The 21,113-nt window shown below is 42.5% G+C and overlaps 1 non-coding gene across 1 annotated transcript; it reads left to right on the forward strand.

Moving 5' to 3' along the window:
- The first annotated feature begins 10,357 nt into the window (after positions 1–10,357).
- Positions 10,358–10,431, forward strand: Trnat-cgu (transfer RNA threonine (anticodon CGU)). The gene has a single exon. It is a non-coding gene; the product is annotated as a tRNA-Thr (tRNA).
- The last annotated feature ends 10,682 nt before the right edge of the window (positions 10,432–21,113 follow it).

The raw sequence follows: 21,113 nt of genomic DNA on the forward strand, positions 1-21,113 counted from the left end.
GAACCGTCAGAAAAACGGTGCGCAAGGACTGCACCGACCCCGTATTGAGAGGCGTCTGTGGCAAGAACAAGATGTTGGCCAGGTCGATAAGTAGCCAGGCACGGGGCCTGTTTCAGCATAGTCTTCAACTTCTGGAAAGCCGCTTCACATGACGCGGACCAGTGAAAAGGCACGTTTTTATGCAACAGGCGATGCAACGGCTGAGCCACCGAAGCCGCAGACGGTAAAAACTTGTGATAGTATGCTATTTTCCCCAAGAAAGCCTGCAGTTCCTTAACAGATGTAGGGCAAGGAAGGGCATCGATCGCAGCGACAGTTTGTTGAAGAGGACGAATACCATCCAGAGAGAGTTGAAACCCCAAGTACATGATAGATGCCTCAAAGAATTGTGATTTCTGAAGATTACACTTAAGACCGGCAGTCTGTAAGACATGAAAAAGTGTGCGGAGATTCTGAAGATGTTCTTCAGTGGTGGAGCCAGTGACAACAATGTCGTCCATATAATTGATACACCCAGGGACAGGGAGCAATAATTGTTCCAAGAATCACTGAAAGAGAGCAGGGGCGCTAGCAACCCCGAATGGCAATCGTTGGTACTGATAGAGGCCGAAAGGCATGTTAAGGACCAGAAACTGCCGGGAAGCAGCATCGAGAGGAAGTTGATTATAGGCTTCTGACAGGTCAATTTTAGAAAAATACTGGCCTCCAACAAGTTTAGTGAACAGTTCTTCAGGACGGGGCACAGGGTAAGTGTCGACGAGGCACTGAGCATTTACAGTGGCTTTGAAATCGCCACAAAGACGAATATCACCATTTGGCTTAGCAACTACAACGACAGGAGAGGACCACTCACTGGAAGTGACAGGAAGCAAGACCCCTGAAGCAGTGAGACGATCCAACTCCCGTTTTACCCGATCATGAAGGGCCACAGGAATGGGCCGAGCCCGAAAAAACTTAGGCCGAGCAGTGGGTTTGAGCGTGATATGAGCTTCAAAGTTGTTTGCACGGCCTAACCCAGGAGAAAAAAGGGACAAAAATGTCGTCAACAAGGAATCCAGTTGAGCATAAGGAATAGTGTCAGAGACAATATTGCCAGAGTCATCTATGGAGAACCCAAAAACGCGAAAGGCATCGAAACCAAAAAAATTTTCTGCGTTGCTCTGGTTGACCACAAATATGGGAACAGTGTGAGCAACGGATTTGTAAGATACCTCAGCATTAAACTGTCCCAAGAGAGAAATCTTCTGTTTATTGTACGTCCGTAATTGCCGAGTGACAGGGGACAGGAGTGGAGAACCCAGCTGAAGATACGTCTGAGAATTAATTATAGTGGCAGCAGAACCGGTATCCACTTGCATGCAAACATCTCGACCAAGGATTTGGACAGTGAGGAATAACTTCCCTGAAAGGGAAGAAGTGCAATTGACAGACAACACAGAATCAGAATCAGCGTCATGTTCATGAACATCATGTATGCGGTCGGATTTGCAAACGGAAGACACATGACCTTTCTTTTTGCAATTGTGACACACAGCCCAACGTTGGGGACAATACTCGCGTGAATGTTTCGTAAAACACCGCGGACATGAAGGAAGTTGCCGGGGTTTTTGCTGCAGTTTCTTAGTGGGTTGTTTACGGCTAGGCCGAGGCTGCACGTGGGAGCGCACTGCAGCCACGTCGGCCGGCGGGGATGCGCTGAATGCATCGTCAACAGCGCACAGAGGTTGTATTTCCCCAACATCACCCCACGCCTCTATTTGCGCCCCAGCGGTGCGAGAAATTTCAAAAGACTGCGCAATGGAGAGAACTTCATCTAGAGTCAGATTCGCCAACTGAAGGGCACGTTACCGAACTTCTTTGTCGGGCGCCAACCAGATAATAGCATCCCGTACCATGGAATCGGCATAGGATTCTTTGTGAACGTCAGTAACAAATTGACACTTTCGACTGAGGCCGTGAAGTTCAGTAGCCCAAGCGCGATAGGATTGATTTGGTTGTTTTTGACAACGATAAAAGGCAACACGAGAGGCTACCACATGCGTTTGCTTTTGAAAATAGACAGAAAGAAGTGAGCACATTTCAGCAAAGGACAAAGATGCAGGATCCTTCAAAGGAGCCAATTGTGACAACAACTGATACATTTGAGGTGAAATCCAGGAAAGAAACAGAGACTTACATGGTTGTTTGTCCGTGACATGAAATGCCAAGAAGTGCTGTCGAAGACATTTTTCATAATCAGACCAGTCTTCCACCATCTCGTCGTAAGGAGGAAAAGGAGCTATAGCCAACGATGAGAAACGCCCCGCATTTGACGCCGCGACGAAATCGCGAATCGCCGCCGTTAGAAGCATTTGCTGTTCATGGAGATTTTGCAATAGTTGCTCGACAGTAGCCATGGAACCCTGTGAGTCAACGGTGAAAAGGAAAAATCCACTACCTCGTCGCCAATTGTTAGAACTTCAAGTTTAACACATATATTTCGGAACGACACAACAACACATATAAGTCACAGAGTAAATTGCAAGTCAGTCATGTGTACACATTAGCATTCGAATGAGCACTGAGTCCCAGTCTAGCGGCCGCTGCTCGGCTGGCCACTTAGGTGGTGCAGCTGCTGCATGGCTGGCAGACAGCGCCGCACGTAGAGGACGCGCGTAATTGCACGGCGGCACTTTGAATGATCGGCGAGTCACAACACATCCCTTTCCCATCCTCTTCACATGCTCAAACCATTTTAATCTATTCTTTTCAATTTTCTCAGTCAACTTCTCCTTTCCTTCTTAACATCTTCATTTTTCACTCTGTCTCTCCTCATCTTCCCTAGCATACTTCTCAGAAACTTCATTTCACTGGATTTTATCCTGCTCTCCTCTCTTCTAGTTATTGTCCAAGTCTCTGAGCTGTAAATTAGTATGGGTGTGAAGTAAGTCTTGTACAGCACCAGCTTGCACCTCACTGGCAGTCCCCTTCCCCACAGCAAGCCCCTCACATACTGTTAGAATGTACTACTCTGTTGTATTCTTTTGCTAATTTCTGTCTCCAAACGAGCATTCCCCATTAGGACACTTTGCAAATATGTAAAGTAGTCCACTATTTCAATATCCCATCCCTTGATATGAATTTGTCCCTTGCCCTTACCACCATGGTCTTGCTTTTCTCTGCACTAAATTTCATTCCATATTTCTTGACCTTATCATTTAGGATGTCTATTCATTTTTGTACCTCCTTACTGCTTGTCCCCCACACCACAATACCATCAGAAAATAGTAACAGCTTCATCTCCCTTCCACTGTGGGCTTCTTTCATCTCTTTGACTATTTCATCTATCACCATTATAAATAGTAGTGGTGATATCACACTTCCTTGTCTTAGTCCCTTGTCTCAGAGAAACTATTTGGTAAAAATATTTCATTTTTGCTTTACTTGTAGCTTTTCATGTCACGCTCATTGTGATGTGTCCATAATTTCATTAGTGGTCACAGTTATTACGATATTTACACGGAAGTAAGGCACTGGACGAAATTCAAAAAAGTTTGTACAGAAAAATAGGGGTCACTATGGTTTTTCATTTGGTGCACATAATATGTTGCTGCATATGAAATTTAGCTAATGTACCAAATTTTTCTTTAGACTTGGGTGGAGGTCTCTGACTGTCACAAATGTCGAGAAAATTGGTCTGACATAGTGCACTCATTTTCGATCATGCTGCACCAGTGATAAAAACAACGGTGAAATATCCATAACATTCCTCATATTTCATGAACAGTTTGAGATATCAAAATGATGCTTTGGCAAATGATATCATGCAAAGAGGAGAGTATTTTTCCATATGGTTATTGTGCAAAACTTTATTATCTGCCATGTTATTCCACTAACTACAGACTTTTTTGGTGAAAGATTGTAGTTTTTTAGGGCCATCGATAGCTGGTGAAATGAGAAATTCTATGGGTTTTGAAACAACATAAGTGAAGTCATCACTTGTTTATTTTGAACCAAGGCTGTGCTTTTTCATAAGATGCTAACCTTACTTTTCCTCAGTACCTCACTTAATAAATTTGATAAACCACTGTTTCAGAATTCTCTCGCAATTGCATCTGCACAACATGTTAGTGAGGTGAGACTATTTAAACTCTGCTGTATTTTGGAAAAAGAATCAAATTTTAACATGGCAGGAAGTGAAATGTGTAGGTTTTAGTCAAAATTTGCTACTCGTGACATTTCCCTGAAAGTTACAAATGGTTAACAAACCAAGCAAAAATAATTTGCTGCATTTTCAGTGGAATTCTTTTTAGATACTAACCAAAGCAGAGATGGCAGATATTTTTGAATGATCACCATGCAAGTGTGGCCATGAAGAAGCCCCACTTAATATTTACAAAAAATGTGAGCATAGGCACTTGGCATTTTCCCTACAGTGCCTGTCTGCAGCCCCCACCACTAACTCTCTCCATATGCATATCCTGCCATCTGCACATCTACCAGCCATGGTATTCTGCATGCACCATAAGTCAGTATTTTATCCACAAATATTTTTTCGTAAGGCAGAAATTGTGGGAAATTTATACATATGTTAGTGCAAAACCGGGTGCGAATTAACATTGGAGACATAGGAAATTTGATGGGAGCAATAAAAAATTTCATTAACAGTGGGAAAATGTTAATTCCAGGAACATAAAAACAGGGGTGTAATGTATATGTATAACTGAGCTTTTTACCTCAGTACAACTCAGCAAATACTGTGTGAGGTAATAAGTATTTGTGGGCTTAGTGACACCAATCATCACAAAAATTGGAATTCTCACTTTTCAAAAATGTTGTTCAAATTCTGTGAAACTAACTAAATTACAAGGTAATTAACAGTAAAGTTTAGAAGCAGTCACATTGTCCATTGCAGATATTGTCTCTTGGTTGTCAGATAATGATCTTTTCCATTTTACTTTTGTTGGGCTGATTTTTATGCACAAGGTGTCAAACTTCATCAACTGATTAAGCCATTAATCATGATTTTTTTGCATAGTTTACTGTAATTTTCAATATGGCATTTCTACTTGTCAATACAGTACTCCAAATGCAGATGTGTAAAATGGTTCCTTAACTATTTCTAACTTGTAGACTACCAAATATTTCACAAACCAAATTTTTATCAATACTTATGTTCCATCCTCAGTAGCAAAGTTGAACTTAGCAGTTTTTCAAATAATTGTGTAGTTTCTGAAATTACAATTCTGAAATTACAATTTGTGCACATGACAGTCTTTAAATACTCAAACTTCAACTAAAATAGTCAGCCTGTGGCTGTCAAGCATAATATCTAAGTGAAAGTTAGCACTTGAATGTGAACATGCTAATATCTTTGTGAGAGGCCTGATCAATGGAGTAAATCAGAAACATCTACTCCCAGTAACTACATGTGTAACATCTAAGTAACAAGTATGCATAACATCTATGTGCCAATTCCTTATAACTGTGAAATTATAAATTCAAATAGCTATCATTTAACATCTGGATTTGTATAGTGGTTGATTTGCCAGCTGAGTCTTTCACTGATGTGACTTTGTTGAAAACATTATTGCGCCCACTGTTCTTTTTATTATTCTACCTCTGTGTCAGGCTTTTATTAAGGCATTGATTAGTGTGCCGCTCCATAGAGACGGTGCTGGTATATCTGGAGATAGTAGTGTGGAGATCTTCACCACTATAAGTAGTGCAAATCATTCGCACAATCCCTGAAAACAGTTTTCATCTATTTCATCAAGACATGAAACTATAGGCTGTGAGGACTTGACAGGATATGTAGGTAGGGTAGTGTTCCACAATTATCACAGTCCAGTTTGTTTGTATGTGCAGAAAAATTGTTGCATTTCATCATTTAAACTTTGTACTGAATTTTTGAACTGAATTATATGTGTGGCTACAATTGACTGGACTTCCCATTGATGTTATACAGGGTGGAGCAGAGAAAACACAAGATTTTTGAAACTGCTAGCTCTCAGTGGAGAATGAAGTATTGACTTTGGCTGACCCCTGGTACACTGATCTGACAGCTTAGTTTCAGCTGCTATAAAGCACTGGAACACAGAGCATTTATAAATAATGGCTCTTTGGTCACAGCTCAAAGTCATTTCCGCCACAATTTACATGACATACATTGAGGTGCAATTCCAGATTGAAACACCCTGTCCCAGGGGTGAAGCATTTAGTAGTACTGGATCTGTGATGAAGAAAAAAACCACCTGGTCTTCCCCATTCAGTCCAAACTCCAGAAAATGCTCACAGAGCAAGAAGGGCAGTTCTTGCTGGCCTGAAATGATTGATCAACAACATGCTGTAGTGCTGGATATGTCATATAATCTTCTTCATCACGTCTTACGTGATGATCCCAAATTTTACCCATTGCGACCGAACCGCCGAATCTTTCCATCAGTAAATGGGGTATGTTCTCAACTGACTCGGTTGTTTTAACCCCCTCCACTGACGGAATGACCCGCTTCCTAATTCCGTATGTATAAAACCAATACGGACTTGTAGCTGTCACGCCTTTGCGCTTACTGCTACGTATTTTAACTGTAAATAGCTCAGTCCTAATGGTAAGAGGTAGTAGTGAATTCACGTTGTTAATATTTGAATACAGCACAGCTGCCACAAGCTCAACTCACTTTTACTCCACTCCTACCCTCACCATTGCACCACATTAACTAGGTGCTACGTGGACCTTGCTAAATTCACTTGCGTATACATTTTTGACCATTACTCGCCAGTATTTACCTAATGATTAGTACACTCCTAACCGGACTATTTCCCTAAGGGCTGTGATGATTGAACGGGTTCGATCCACGGCCTACAGTGCCCTACAGTTCACACGGTAACACTGCCTACCTGACCCACTTAACTTGGTAGTGAGCTTATGTATCCAATCACCACTGCTAGCAGCAGTGGATAATCCTATCAGCACGACGAGAGCAGCAGACTTACAGTCGAATCCTCCTGAAAATACTTATAACTATGGTCGCCAGCTCTGAAGGAGCAAAAGAATAAATCAATTTTTGGCTTGTTTCAAAGTGAAAGGGCTTGAGTTGAATTTAAACTTAATTCTGAATATTACTATTTCTGATCATTCTATATGATTCTACAAAGCAAATACTCTCTCAATTTCTGTGAGTTGGCTTGGTAATTACTACCAAGACAGTTTATGCAACTTGGGTTAACAAAATTCTATCCTTCAACTTATTTAATGATTTTGGATATTACTCTTTGGACAATTGATACAGAATTAGTTAAGTGACTTTACTTGAAAGGTTACTCAGAAAAATTTAAGTAACTATAAATAGGCGACTCATTCTGGTGTGACCATTGCTCTTTTCAACATTCTTATATGCTAAAGTATTCTACAACCAAAAGAATTGTAAATGAAAGAGGCGATGGTGGCCTCAGTCTGATTTCACTATACTATGTTTGAGGTTACTACACTTTACAATGAACAACATGCGTCATAATTTTACACATTACTATATTCTGTCCTCTGCACTTGCATAAAAGAAAACTGGTATTCTCCTTTTACGTGTATACAAAGTTCGACTTAACAATTGCAAGCAGTCTTGCCTTGGGTAGACGTGTCGGTGCTGGTGGTGAGATGCATGTGGCTAACGCAGCTCTTCATGCCTCATGCCCTTAATGGCGGCTGGAACTACAAGCTGTAGCACTCGTATAAGCTACTGCACGTCTGCCATAAAATCTGGGTGCAGGAACTCTTACAATCAGCCCCAGTGGCATAGAGGCGGCTTCAACAACCATTCGTCGCGTTTTACTCCAAAAACGGCGACGATATTTGCCTCTTCTCTGTTGCACAATCACTTTTGCGTGAGTACAGTTACGCACGTCCGATCACGTCAACACTCCCCAGGCCATTCCATTGTTCAGTCCCTGTGTCTCCAGCTACCCCTAGCTACACTCGTATCACCAAGAGTGGGGGCGTTCCCCTACCACCTTTTTACCGAAATCATTTAGTATTTAAGAATATTTATATTTATTACCCTGGAGTTCATACCAATCATAATGATTTACTACTAGCGCTTTACAACATTAAATTATACAGTAATAGCTTATAATTACCAAGAAAAAGAATACATTTGAGTCCGAGAGCTTAGTGCATTGTCTGACAGTTAGCACTAATTCCCAGTGTCGCCAATAGATGGCATCAGGGTGCACTCCCTGGCAGTCTCACACAAGCGCGCCCGTTTCCGACGTGTGGGCTCCAAATTACTGTCAGCCCACCATCATTTCAGTTCCGTTACACCATCCAAAATAATAACCTGCCAGCAGCTATTTGAAATGAATTTTGTGCAATATAAAGAATTTTGTGGCATAAGGGATGCCATTTAATGGGAGATGCAGATGTCCAAATAAGGATGAATGACAGAGAAAATTTCCAGCTTAATGGCTATATTACTATCTGGAACTGTCAGTACTGGTACGAGGTCATGGTTGCCACATGTTTCCCCAAGTGGAATTCACTGATATTTCCCTGATTTCCAGACAAGTCTTAGCATTTATCCCTGATAAATTTTGAGATCTCAATGGTAAGTAAAGACATAAGTTGACAAAAAAAAGTAATAACTTTTGCATTTCTATCCCGTGAGAGTAAAAATCTTAAGTACTAATATCAACATCTTTTGTACTGAACTGTTTTTAGATGGAGAAGACCACGAAACACATTTGGCAGCAAAAATATGAATTTTCTCGGAGTCACAAGAAAGATTTAAAATACCTTCACTGATTCCAGAAATAAACTCAGAAAAATGTAGGTGGCTTGAAAGAAATGTATAAGGTGGGGAAGAGTTGTGTAAACCATCACTATAGATGACTGCCAATAAAATGCTGGTTCTACTATGTTCATTATTGTCAGTTATTACCCACTGTGTTATGTCTATTATTTTACCAGTAATGTGTGATTTTTCTTTCAAGAAATATATGAGTACATAACATACAAACTGCCAGTGACTGCCACAATTTTCTTCTTCTTATCATTCATACTTTCTATTATATAAACTACTTTCAAAGTGCCAAAAGGTACTAGAATACATAAAATGTCTATAAGACACCGCACTGAACAATGTACTTGGAGCGAGACATTGGCAATTCCTGAAATCCTTTGCCCATGGCCTCTGGCCTACCAAGAAGCACTGCACTCCCAGGTCCATGGATAAGCCATGAAAATCCACCACATTATGCCACACACAAACATATCCAGCCTGTGGGTAGATCAGTGAGACTAGATCTGACAGGCAGGGCTTGCACATTAGTGGGAAACAATAGACTTCAGATCAGCAGAAATGGCCTGCAGTTTTGTCTGTCATGGAAGTCCACTAGTGTGCACAGCTATTCATGAGTCACAGACACCATGTTGATGAAATGAGACTGCAGTGGTCAATCCATGCAACTGATAACTTGCACAAATATTCTGAGAATCAGTATTAATTAAAATAGGTAGCAACTCACCATAAAGATGATCACTGAGCTGCAGACAGGCATGTAGAATAGATAACCACACTCTCACAATTAAATTTTTGGCCACAGCATTTGTCAGAAAATGAGAGCACATACACAATCATGCAGTCTCTCAGACACAACTCATGCAAACTTGACCACCATTTCTGACTGCAGTGACAACAATCTCTGAGAATCAGATCCAAACAAACCACTCCTCACAGCTCCCTGCCTCTCATAGGCAGCTGCCAGGCTAGTGGCAAGAACTGGTGGCAGCACTGGTTGCAAGCTGAGGGGTGTGGTAAGAGGGAGAGAAGCGGGAAGAATGAGGGAGTAGGGAAATGGCGCCCAGCCAGCGATGGTGCATGATTTCTCATACACAAACCACTTCGTCTACTGAGACAAAAATAAATGAGATTTGTCCAGTTTATTTATTTGTTTATTTTTTATATTCGCCTGATTTCCCTGACATGTTTTAAATTCCCTGACTTCCAGGACTTACGGCAACCTTGGAGGTGTCGGGGAACCCATATGAGTTACACCAAAAACCTCTCTACAGCTTTATGGGAGATACAGATGTGGTAACAATGATGAATGACAAAGAGTTACTTCTGACTGGATGGCTATGTTAATGTAGAAAACTGTTGGTACTAGGCATTGTAAAGGCTACCCAGCCATTGACTTTCATCTGTGCAAATGCGCACAGGTTGCCCGAACTCTTACAGGAATCGTCACCTTATGGGGCATGAGTAATGAGTGGATGGGCAAATATCTATTAGGTAAATTACGTATGTAGATTGTGGACAGCTGGGAATGTGGGTCTCATGGGAAGTGTGCAAGGGATAAGTCCCTGCAGTTGCGTTATCCATCTGTGTCCTCGGTGGCTCAGATGGATAGAGTGTCTGCCACGTAAGCAGGAGATCCTGGGTTCGAGTCCCAGTTGGGGCACACATTTTCAGCTGTCTCCATTGAGGTATATCAACAACATCTGTTAGCAGCTGAGGGTTTCAATTAATTATCATTTAAAGAATTTAGTAATCTATGTGAAGGCATGGGTGTGCTTAAGACTGAATTTGACGCCTTAAATAGTAGAGCAGAGAATTTAAAAAATAGATTTAAAGAATGAATTGACTAATTCCTAGATCATTAATGTAAATAAAATGTTTACTGACCCTAATCAGGAACAGAATGACAATTTCCAAGATTTATAAAAAAAAGTTAGAATTTAACATTGAGGACAGATGTAATAATGTGGAATCCGAAATTAATGAAAAGTTAGGATCTTTTGAAAACGTGTACAATATTAAATATAATGAAGTAAGACAGGGAATGAATACTTAGAAAGAGAGTGTAGATAAGCATAATGAATTAATGACAATTATACAATTGCAAACTACATGTGTCAGTACCTGGGTAGATAATGTAGAAAGAAATTTCAAAGAGAAAGTAGCTAACTCTGATATTATAAATGGAAGTAGTTTGGAGGAAGAAATTATAGATTGAAAAGTTACCGAAAGAATAACTACCAGAAATGTATCGCCTATTCTGTCTTTCAAACGTGGTGATACCAGGAAGGGTATAGGCAACGTGTGGAGAGAATTCAAGCTTATCCAGGATAAAGTAGAAAAAAGGTTAACGCCACCTAAGATGTACATCTGACCCATTTCTTGAAAAGGTTTAATCAAACATTACCAAAAAATTAGAAAGATTCTAAGAAGATCGAATTTGTGGTAGGGTACCTTCTAAGGGAAGCCTCAGAATGGGGTACAGTAAATATTGAGAATTTTTCCTCTTGGGAGGACTTTCAAAAGAAGTTTAAGGAAAATTACTGGTCTGCCAGCGCACAAGAAAAGTTAATATCAGATCCATGGGACCCAGACGGAGTTGTCTATCCCCCAGGGATGTTAACATTCTGAGTTAACGGGCGGAGTGACAACAGTCGGATCCAGAGTTGTTTTCGGCGATTCTTCCAAAATAGTCTTCCTGCACCGAATTCCTTTAAAATATTAAACTATTCTGTCATCTGTCCTTTAAAATCTAGAATTATCCTGGAATCTTATTGCTTAGAAAACAGAATATGACTATATAACAGAGAACAACTTAAGAAAATCACCGAAAAGAAGTGATATCTAGACAAAATAAGCCGAATAGATTATTATATTTATGGATAATATAATATGATGTGACTAGTTACACAACTGTGATACAGAAATTTATAGCTTTTCTATTTTGTATAGAGTATTTAGTACCTTTTATGAGATGTGATGTAGATGGGAGGGTTTGTATAATATTTTGATATTTTAGATAAGAGCATGATTTACACGAACAGATAAATCATGACTAACACAAAACACACAGTACACCTTTCAAATAAACCTCACAAACAAGTGTGCCTGATTCTTCATCATTTGCCATTTCCATATGGTTGGTTGCTAGTATTTCCTTCGGGCACTTCAACAATGAAGGTGGGACAAGTTCGTTCTGTAGGAGTCAATTTAACAACAAACCTCCTCGTAAAGGGGGGGGGGGAAGGGTTTCCTGGCTTGGGGCTATCTTCTTTCTCTTCTTCAATCCTAGCATCCACATCTATTTTTTTTCCTTTCTTACTCCTCATGTGAGGACCTGTCTGTTTTTTCCCTCTTTCCATATTCATGAACTTCTATCACTGAAGTCCTTCCTTCTTCCTGTGGTTTCTAATAACCTACATCTTATCTTTAGATAAAAAGGTCGAAGAATCAGACTACACAAGCACACATCCGCATATAAACAAGTATACACTTTGACACAAACATACAATTACAGACTAGAAAGCATGTCACGATCTGAGAACCGCCAAGTGTTGTAGGAGAAAATGTGGGTACATCTAGAAATATGCACACATATATGACAGTTCAACATCGAATATACATAAGTAAAGGTGTATATAAACTAAGAAAGAGGTATAAGCAAAGAGAGAAAATGAAAGCAGGAGAGAATGTTAATCATGATGATCAGTAAGAAATGTCAGTAAAATAAATACTCTAATGAACTGAAGGCTACTGGGGCATGAATAGTATATGTTGACATAGTATCTATTGAAAGTATAGAAGGTGATAAGTAGAAGAGGACTCTAGGGAGTAAATGATGTATTAAAGAACAGAGATTTATATCAGAGAGAGATTTATATCTTTACCAGAAAACACTTAATTATGTTATACATAGAAATGAATACTAGGGTAATGAACCATGAGGCTTATTCAGAAAGGATAAGGGCAGCATACCCACCATTCCCTAAGTATAAAGAGCGGGCGTACCTACATGGAGATAGGATGACCTGTGGTCTAAAAAATAGGGATGTTTTATAAGGGGCGTACCTATCAGAATGGAAAGAGGAAGTGCTCTCATAAGGTCAACCCACAAGCAAGGAATAGGTGCTGATCCTAGGAGAAGGGGACAGTATCATGACAAAAGTCACAAATTTTATAGGAATTATTCTGGAAAGTATAAATACTGTGAATTACTGGAATTATTAGGTTTTGTAGAAATAAATGAGTGTCAAAAGAAAGCTTTTATTTCAGCCAGAGTTACTCAAAGCTATAACTAATCAAAATAGTACATACTAGGAAAAAGGTAGTACAAAAAGTTAATAATGGAAAATAGATTACTAATGCGTCATCAACACCTGAAGTTTATGATTGAAAAAGGAAATAAAGAAAAGAGAAAAAGTCCTCGCAATTCCTAAATATTAGAAAAGCTGAATGCTCATAATGAAAGTGGTGGCAGGTCGATAGACACACAAACAAACACAAACATAAACACAAAATTCAAGCTTTCACAACCAACGGTTGTTTCATCTGGAAAGAGGGAAGGAGAGGGAAAGGCGAAAGGATGTGGATTTTAAGGGAGAGGGTAAGGAGTCATTCCAATCCCAGGAGTGGAAAGACTTACCTTAGGGGGAAAAAGACAGGTATACACTCGCACACACACCCATATCCAACCGCACATACACAGACACAAGCAGACATTTTCAATTTTTTTTTTTTTTTTTAAATCTGTACCACACTTTGGGTTGGCAGGCCTGGGTAACAAAGAAGGCTTCCTCTAAGCGACCCACGAATAGGTTGGCGTATGAGGGGGCCATCCTGGTACCCATGGCAGTTCCCTTTAATTGTTGGTATGTGTGGCCTTCAAAAGTGAAGAAGTTGTGGGTCAGGATGAAGCTGGCTAAGGTAATGAGGAAAGAGATTTTAGGTAGGGTGGCAGGTGATCGGCGTGAAAGATAGTGCTCCATCGCAGCGAGGCCCTGGACGTGCGGAATATTTGTGTAGAAGGAAGTGGTATCAATGGTTACAAGGATGGTTTCTGGGGGTGGCAGATTGGGTAAGGATTCCAGGCGTTCGAGAAAGAGGTTGGAGTCGTTGATGAAGGATGGGAGACTGCATGTAATGGGTTGAAGGTGTTGATCTACGTAGGCAGAGATACGTTCTGTGGGGGCTTGGTAACCAGCTACAATGGGGCGGCCAGGATGATTGGGTTTGTGGATTTTAGGAAGAAGGTATAAGGTAGGGGTGTGGGGTGTCGGTGGGGTCAGGAGGTTGTTGGAGTCAGGTGAAAGGTTTTGTAGGGGGCCTAAGGTTCTGAGGATTCCTTGAAGCTCCACCTGGACATCAGGAATGGGATTACCTTGGCAAACTTTGTATGTGGTGTTGTCTGAAAGCTGACGCAGTCCCTCAGCCACATACTCCCGACGATCAAGTACCACGGTCGTGGAACCATTGTCCGCCGGAAGAATGACGATGGATCGGTCAGCCTTCAGATCACGGATAGTCTGGGCTTCAGCAGTGGTGATATTGGGAGTATGATTAAGGTTTTTTAAGAAGGATTGAGAGGCAAGGCTGGAAGTCAGAAATTCCTGGAAGGTTTGGAGAGGGTGATTTTGAGGAAGATGAGGTGGGTCCCGCTGTGACGGAGGACGGAACTGTTCCAGGCAGGGTTCAATTTGGATAGTGTCTTGGTGATTTGGATCTTTAGGAGTAGGATTAGGATCATTTTTCTTCATGGCAAAGTGATATTTCCAGCAGAGAGTACGAGTGTAGGACAGTAAATCTTTGACGAGGGCTGTTTGGTTGAATCTGGGAGTGGGGCTGAAGGTGAGGCCTTTGGATAGGACAGAGGTTTCGGATTGGGAGAGAGGTTGTTGGAGAGGAAAGATTGAGGACTTTTATTAAGGAGAGGAGTTGACGGGTGTGTTCACTGGCTGAGTTGAAGTGTAGGTGAAGGATTAGGTGGGTGAGGGCAATGGATTGTTCAGTTTGGAACTGGTATAGGGACTGATGGAAAGAAGGGTTGCAGCCAGAGATGGGAACTTTAAGTGTGAGGCCTTTGGGGGTAATGCCAAATGTCAGACAAGCCTGAGAAAATAAAATATGGGAGCGTAATCTGGCTAGGGCGAAGGCATGTTTGCGGAGGGAATGTAAATAAAACTTAATGGGGTCGTTGTGGAGGTGTTGTGAGGGTGACATGGTATTAGAAGGTGGAAAGTGTAACATGAGGCTGAAATGAAAAGAAAAAAATAAAAATATATGGGGAGAGATAAAGGTGAACAGGAAAGCAACTGGAGATCTGGTGTGAAAAAAGGCGAAAAAGTGTTGGTTAAAGCTGGGCTATGTTGATCCTGAGTGAACTTGGGTTGGTAGAAAACGATGTGCACAAAGATTAGGTGGTTGTGTTGCCACCAAAATACGTTAAAGAGTGGAGAAATTCGGGAAAATTTCGAAAAAACTGCGTGTAAATGTATTAAAAGGAGTGGTTTTGTGGTGGCAAAATGTCTGCTTGTGTCTGTGTATGTGCGGTTATATATATATATATATATATATATATATATATATATATATATATATATATATATATATATATATAAAGATGATGAGACTTACCAAAAAAAAAGCGCTGGCAGGTCGATAGACACACAAACAAACACAAACACACACACAAAACTCCAGCCCTCGCAACCAACGGCCGCCCCGCCAGGAAAGAAGGAAGGAGAGGGAAAGACAAAAGGATCTGGGCCTCAAGGGAGAGGGCAAGGAGTCACTCCAATCCCGGGAGCAGAAAGACTTACCCTAGGGAGAAAAAAGGACGGGTATACACTCGCACACACGTCTATCGACCTGCCAGCGCTTTTGTTTGGTGAGTCTCATAATCTTTCTTTTTAGATGTATTTTTCCCACGTGGAATGTTTCCCTCTATTATATTCATATCATTAATTTGAACTCAACAATCACGTTTGTTATTGTTATCGTTATTGTTATTGTTACTGTTACATTTCGTAGTCTTTTCTGTCGTCTTATTTCCTCCTTCTGTTTTTGCCAGCAGTTTCACTTTCTATTCACCTTCTCCTTTTTTACCGTAATCCAGTAGTATACAATTTTATCCCGCCGATATATACGTAATAATACGTAACCCACTTCCAAACCATAAACAAAAAACAAACAAAAAATTTGCTATAAAATCCACCGTTTCCAGTTCACAAACAGTTCCTTTCAGCTATTAAACAACCTTTTCGGCTAGTATTAATAACTTTTGCTTTATTTTCATTTCCGTTTTTCTCACATCACCGATCATTTTTAGCCGCTTCCCACAGGTTTTAACGTCATTATTTCTTCATCAGACAATTGTTAGCTTCATTTCCATAATCTGCCACCACCAAACCACTCCTTTTAATACATCATCACGTAGTTTTTTCGAAATTTTCCCGTATTTCTCCACCCTTTAACGTGTTTTGGCGGCAACACAACCACCTAACCTTTATGCACATCATTATCTACCTACACAAGTTCACCACAGCATCAACATAGCCCAGCTCTAACCAACCCTTTTTCGCCTTTTTTCACACCAGATCTCCCTTTGCTTTCTAGTTTTACCTTTATCTCTCCCCATATATTTTTATATTTATTTTCATTTTCATTTCAGCCTCTTGTTCCACTTTCCACCTTCTAGTACCATGTCACACTCACAACACCTCCACAACGACCCCATTAAGTTTTATTTACATTCCCTCTGCAAACATGCCTTCGCCCTAGCCAGATTACACTCCCATATTTTATTTTCTCAGGCTTGCCTGACATTTGGCATCACCCCCAAAGGCCTCACACTTAAAGTTCCCATCTCTGGCTGCAACCCTTCTTTCCATCAGTCCCTATACCAGTTCCAAACCAAACAATCCATTGCCCTCACCCACCTAATCCTTCACCTACACATCCACTCAGCCAATCAACACACCCATCAACTCCTATCCTTAATAAAAGTCCTCAATCTTTCCTCTCCCACATCCACACCGGTTGTTCAGAGCATCCTCCTACAGGCCAACCGCAAATTAGAACAACATGCCACCCTCCACCTTAAAAAACTATCCAATCTCCTGGTTTCCCACCTCCGGAAAGGCAACTCACTCACCCTTCACAAACTTTCCAGCAAACCTCAACCTCCTCTCATTGCACACAAACCCAGTCTCTCCCATCTACTCAATCTCCCACTTCCAGCTCCACTCCCTCCAAAACCTCAAAATCCCAATCAACACAATCTGGAACCACAACACCCCAATTCAGTAGTTAACCTTTCCTCCAAACCTCTCTCCCAATCCGAAACCTCTGTCCTATCCAAAGGCCTCACCTTCAGCCCCACTTCCAGATTTAACCAAACAGCCCTCGTCAAAGATTTACTGTCCTACACCCGTACTCTCTGCTGGAAATATCACTTTGCCACGAAGAAAAATGATCCTAATCCTACTCCTAATGATCCAACTACCCAAGACACTATCCAAATTGAACCATCCCTGGAACAGTTCCGTCCTCCGTCACAATGGGACCCACCTCCTCTTCCTCAAAACCACCCTCTCCTAACCTTCCAGGAATTTCTGACTTCCAGCCTTGCCTCTCAATCCTTCTTAAAAAACCTTAATCCTACTCCCAATATCACCACTGCTGAAGCCCAGGCTATCCGTGATCTGAAGGCTGACCGATCCATCGTCATTCTTCCGGCAGACAAGGGTTCCACGACTGTGGTACTTGATCATCGGGAGTATGTGGCTGAGGGACTGCGTCAGCTTTCAGACAACACTACTTACAAAGTTTGCCAAGGTAATCCCATTCCTGATGTCCAGGCGGAGCTTCAAGGAATCCTCAGAACCTTAGGCCCCCTACAAAACCTTTCACCTGACTCCAACAACCTCCTGACCCCACCAACACCCCGCACCCCTACCTTCTACCTTCTTCCCAAAATTCACAAATCCAATCATCCCGGCCGTCCCATTGTAGCTGGTTACCAAGCCCCCACAGAACGCATCTCTGCCTACGTAGATCAACACCTTCAACCCATTACATGCAGTCTCCCATCCTTCATCAAAGACACCAACCACTTTCTCGAACGCCTGGAATCCCTACCCAGTCTGTTACCCCCGGAAACCATCCTTGTAACCATTGACGCCACTTCCTTATACACAAATATTCCGCATGTCCAGGGCCTTGCTGCGATGGAGCACTTCCTTTCACGCCGATCACCTGCCGCCCTACCTAAAACCTCTTTCCTCATTACCTTAGCCAGCTTCATCCTGACCCACAACTTCTTCACTTTTGAAGGCCAGACATACCAACAATTAAAGGGAACAGCCATGGGTACCAGGATGGCCCCCCTCGTACGCCAACCTATTCATGGGTCGCTTAGAGGAAGCCTTCTTGGTTACCCAGGCCTGCCAACCCAAGTTTGGTACAGATTTATTGATGACATTTTCATGATCTGGACTCACAGTGAAGAAGAACTCCACAATTTCCTCTCCAACCTCAACTCCTTTGGTTCCATCAGATTCACCTGGTCCTACTCTAAATCCCATGCCACTTTCCTTGACGTTGACGTCCACCTGTCCAATGGCCAGCTTCACACATCCGTCCACATCAAACCCACCAACAAGCAACAGTACCTCCATTATGACAGCTGCCACCCATTCCACATCAAACGGTCCCTTCCCTACAGCCTAGGTCTTCGTGGCAAACGAATCTGCTCCAGTCCGGAATCCTTGAACCATTACACCAACAACCTGAAAACAGCTTTTGCATCCCATAACTACCCTCCCGACCTGGTACAGAAGCAAATAACCAGAGCCACTTCCTCATCTCCTCAAACCCGGAACCTTCCACAGAAGAACCCCAAAAGTGCCCCACTTGTGACAGGATACTTTCCGGGACTGGTTCAGATTCTGAATGTGGCTCTCCAGCAGGGATACGACTTCCTCAAATCCTGCCCTGAAATGAGATCCATCCTTCATGAAATCCTCCCCACTCCACCAAGAGTGTTTTTCCACCATCCACCTAACCTTCGTAACCTCTTAGTTCATCCCTATGAAATCTCCAAACCACCTTCCCTACCCTCTGGCTCCTACCCCTGTAACCGCCCCCCGTGTAAAACCTGTCCCATGCACCCTCCCACCACCACCTATTCCAGTCCTGTAACCCGGAAGGTGTACACGATCAAAGGCAGAGCCACGTGTGAAAGCACCCACGTGATTTACCAACTGACCTGCCTACACTGTGAAGCTTTCTATGTGGGAATGACCAGCAACAAACTGTCCATTCGCATGAATGGACACAGGCAGACAGTGTTTGTTGGTAAAGAGGATCACCCTGTGGCTAAACATGCCTTGGTGCATGGCCAGCACATCTTGGCACAGTGTTACACCGTCCGGGTTATCTGGGTACTTCCCACTAACACCAACCTGTCAGAACTCCGGAGATGGGAACTTGCCCTTCAGCATATCCTCTCTTCTCGCTATCCGCCAGGCCTCAATCTCCGTTAATTTCTAATTTCAATCTGCCGCCGCTCATACCTCACCTGTCTTTCAACATCATCTTTGCCTCTGTACTTCCGCCCCGACTGACATCTCTGCCCAAACTCTTTGCCTTTACAAATGTCTGCTTGTGTCTGTGTATGTGCGGATGGATGTGTGTGTGTGTGCGAGTGTATACCTGTCCTTTTTTCCCCCTAAGGTGGGTCTTTCCGCTCCCGGGATTGGAGTGACTCCTTGCCCTCTCCCTTGAGGCCCAGATCCTTTTGTCTTTCCCTCTCCTTCCTTCTTTCCTGGCGGGGCGGCCGTTGGTTGCGAGGGCTGGAGTTTTGTGTGTGTGTTTGTGTTTGTTTGTGTGTCTATTGACCTGCCGGCGCTTTTGTTTGGTGGGTCTCATCATCTTTCTTTTTGGATGTATTTTTCCCACGTGGAATATATATATATATATAATGGAGGGAAGCATTCCACGTGGGAGGGATGTATCTAAAGGGAAAGATGATGAGACTTGCCAAGTGGGGGCGCTGGCGGGTTGATGGACACACTGGCAGGTCGGGCATGCACACGGGATTCTGGCTTTCGCGGCCAGCGGTTGCCTCGTCGTTGGGGAGAGGGGGGGACGGGGGGATGTGGGTTTTGGGGGAGAGGGTGGGGAGTCGTTCCAGTCCCGGGAGCGGAAGGACTTGCCTTGGGAAAAAGGACAGGTATACACTCGCGCACGCACACGCATGTCCATCCGCACGTATACGGACACAGGCGGACATGTACAGAGGCAAAGAGTCTGTATATGTCTGCTTGTGTCTGTATATGTGTGGATGGATGTGTGTGTGTGTGTGCGAGTGTATACCCATCCTTTTTTCTCCCTAAGGTAAGTCTTTCTGCTCCCGGAATTGGAATGACTCCTTACCCTCTCCCTTAAAACCCAAATCCTTTCGTCTTTCCCTCTCCTTCCCTCTTTGCTGACGAGGCAACCGTTGGTTGCGAAAGCTAGAATTTTGTGTGAATGTTTGTGTTTGTTTGTGTGTCTATCGACCTGCCAGCGCTTTTGTTTGGTAAGTCTCATCATCTTTCTTTTTAGATATATTTTTCCCACGTGGAATGTTTCCCTCTATTATATATATATATATATATATATATATATATTTAAAAAGAAAGATGATGAGACTTACCCAACAAAAGCGCTGGCAGGTCGATAGACACACAAATAAACACAAACATACACACAAAACTCAAGCTTTCGCAACAAACTGTTGCCTCATCAGGAAAGAGGGAAGGAGAGGGAAAGACGAAAGGATATGGGTTTTAAGGGAGAGGGTAAGGAGTCATTCCAATCCCGGGAGCGGAAAGACTTACCTTAGGGGGAAAAAAGGACAGGTATACACTCGCACACACACACATATCCATCCATACATACAAGACACAAGCAGACATTTGTAAAGGCAAAGAGTTTGAGCAGAGATGTCAGTCGGGACGGAAGTATAGAGGCAAAGATGATGTTGAAAGACAGGTGAGGTATGAGCGGCGGCAGATTGAAATTAGGAATTAGCGGAGATTGAGGCCTGGCGGATAGCGAGAAGAGAGGATATGCTGAAGGGCAAGTTCCCATCTCCGGAGTTCTGACAGGTTGGTGTTAGTGGGAAGTATCCAGATAACCCGGACGGTGTAACACTGTGCCAAGATGTGCTGGCCGTGCACCAAGGCATGTTTAGCCACAGGGTGATCCTCATTACCAACAAACACTGTCTGCCTGTGTCCATTCATGCGAATGGACAGTTTGTTGCTGGTCATTCCCACATAGAACGCTTCACAGTGTAGGCAG

The sequence above is a fragment of the Schistocerca cancellata genome, chromosome 8, assembly GCF_023864275.1.
Source record: "Schistocerca cancellata isolate TAMUIC-IGC-003103 chromosome 8, iqSchCanc2.1, whole genome shotgun sequence".
Lineage (NCBI taxonomy): Eukaryota > Metazoa > Arthropoda > Insecta > Orthoptera > Acrididae > Schistocerca > Schistocerca cancellata.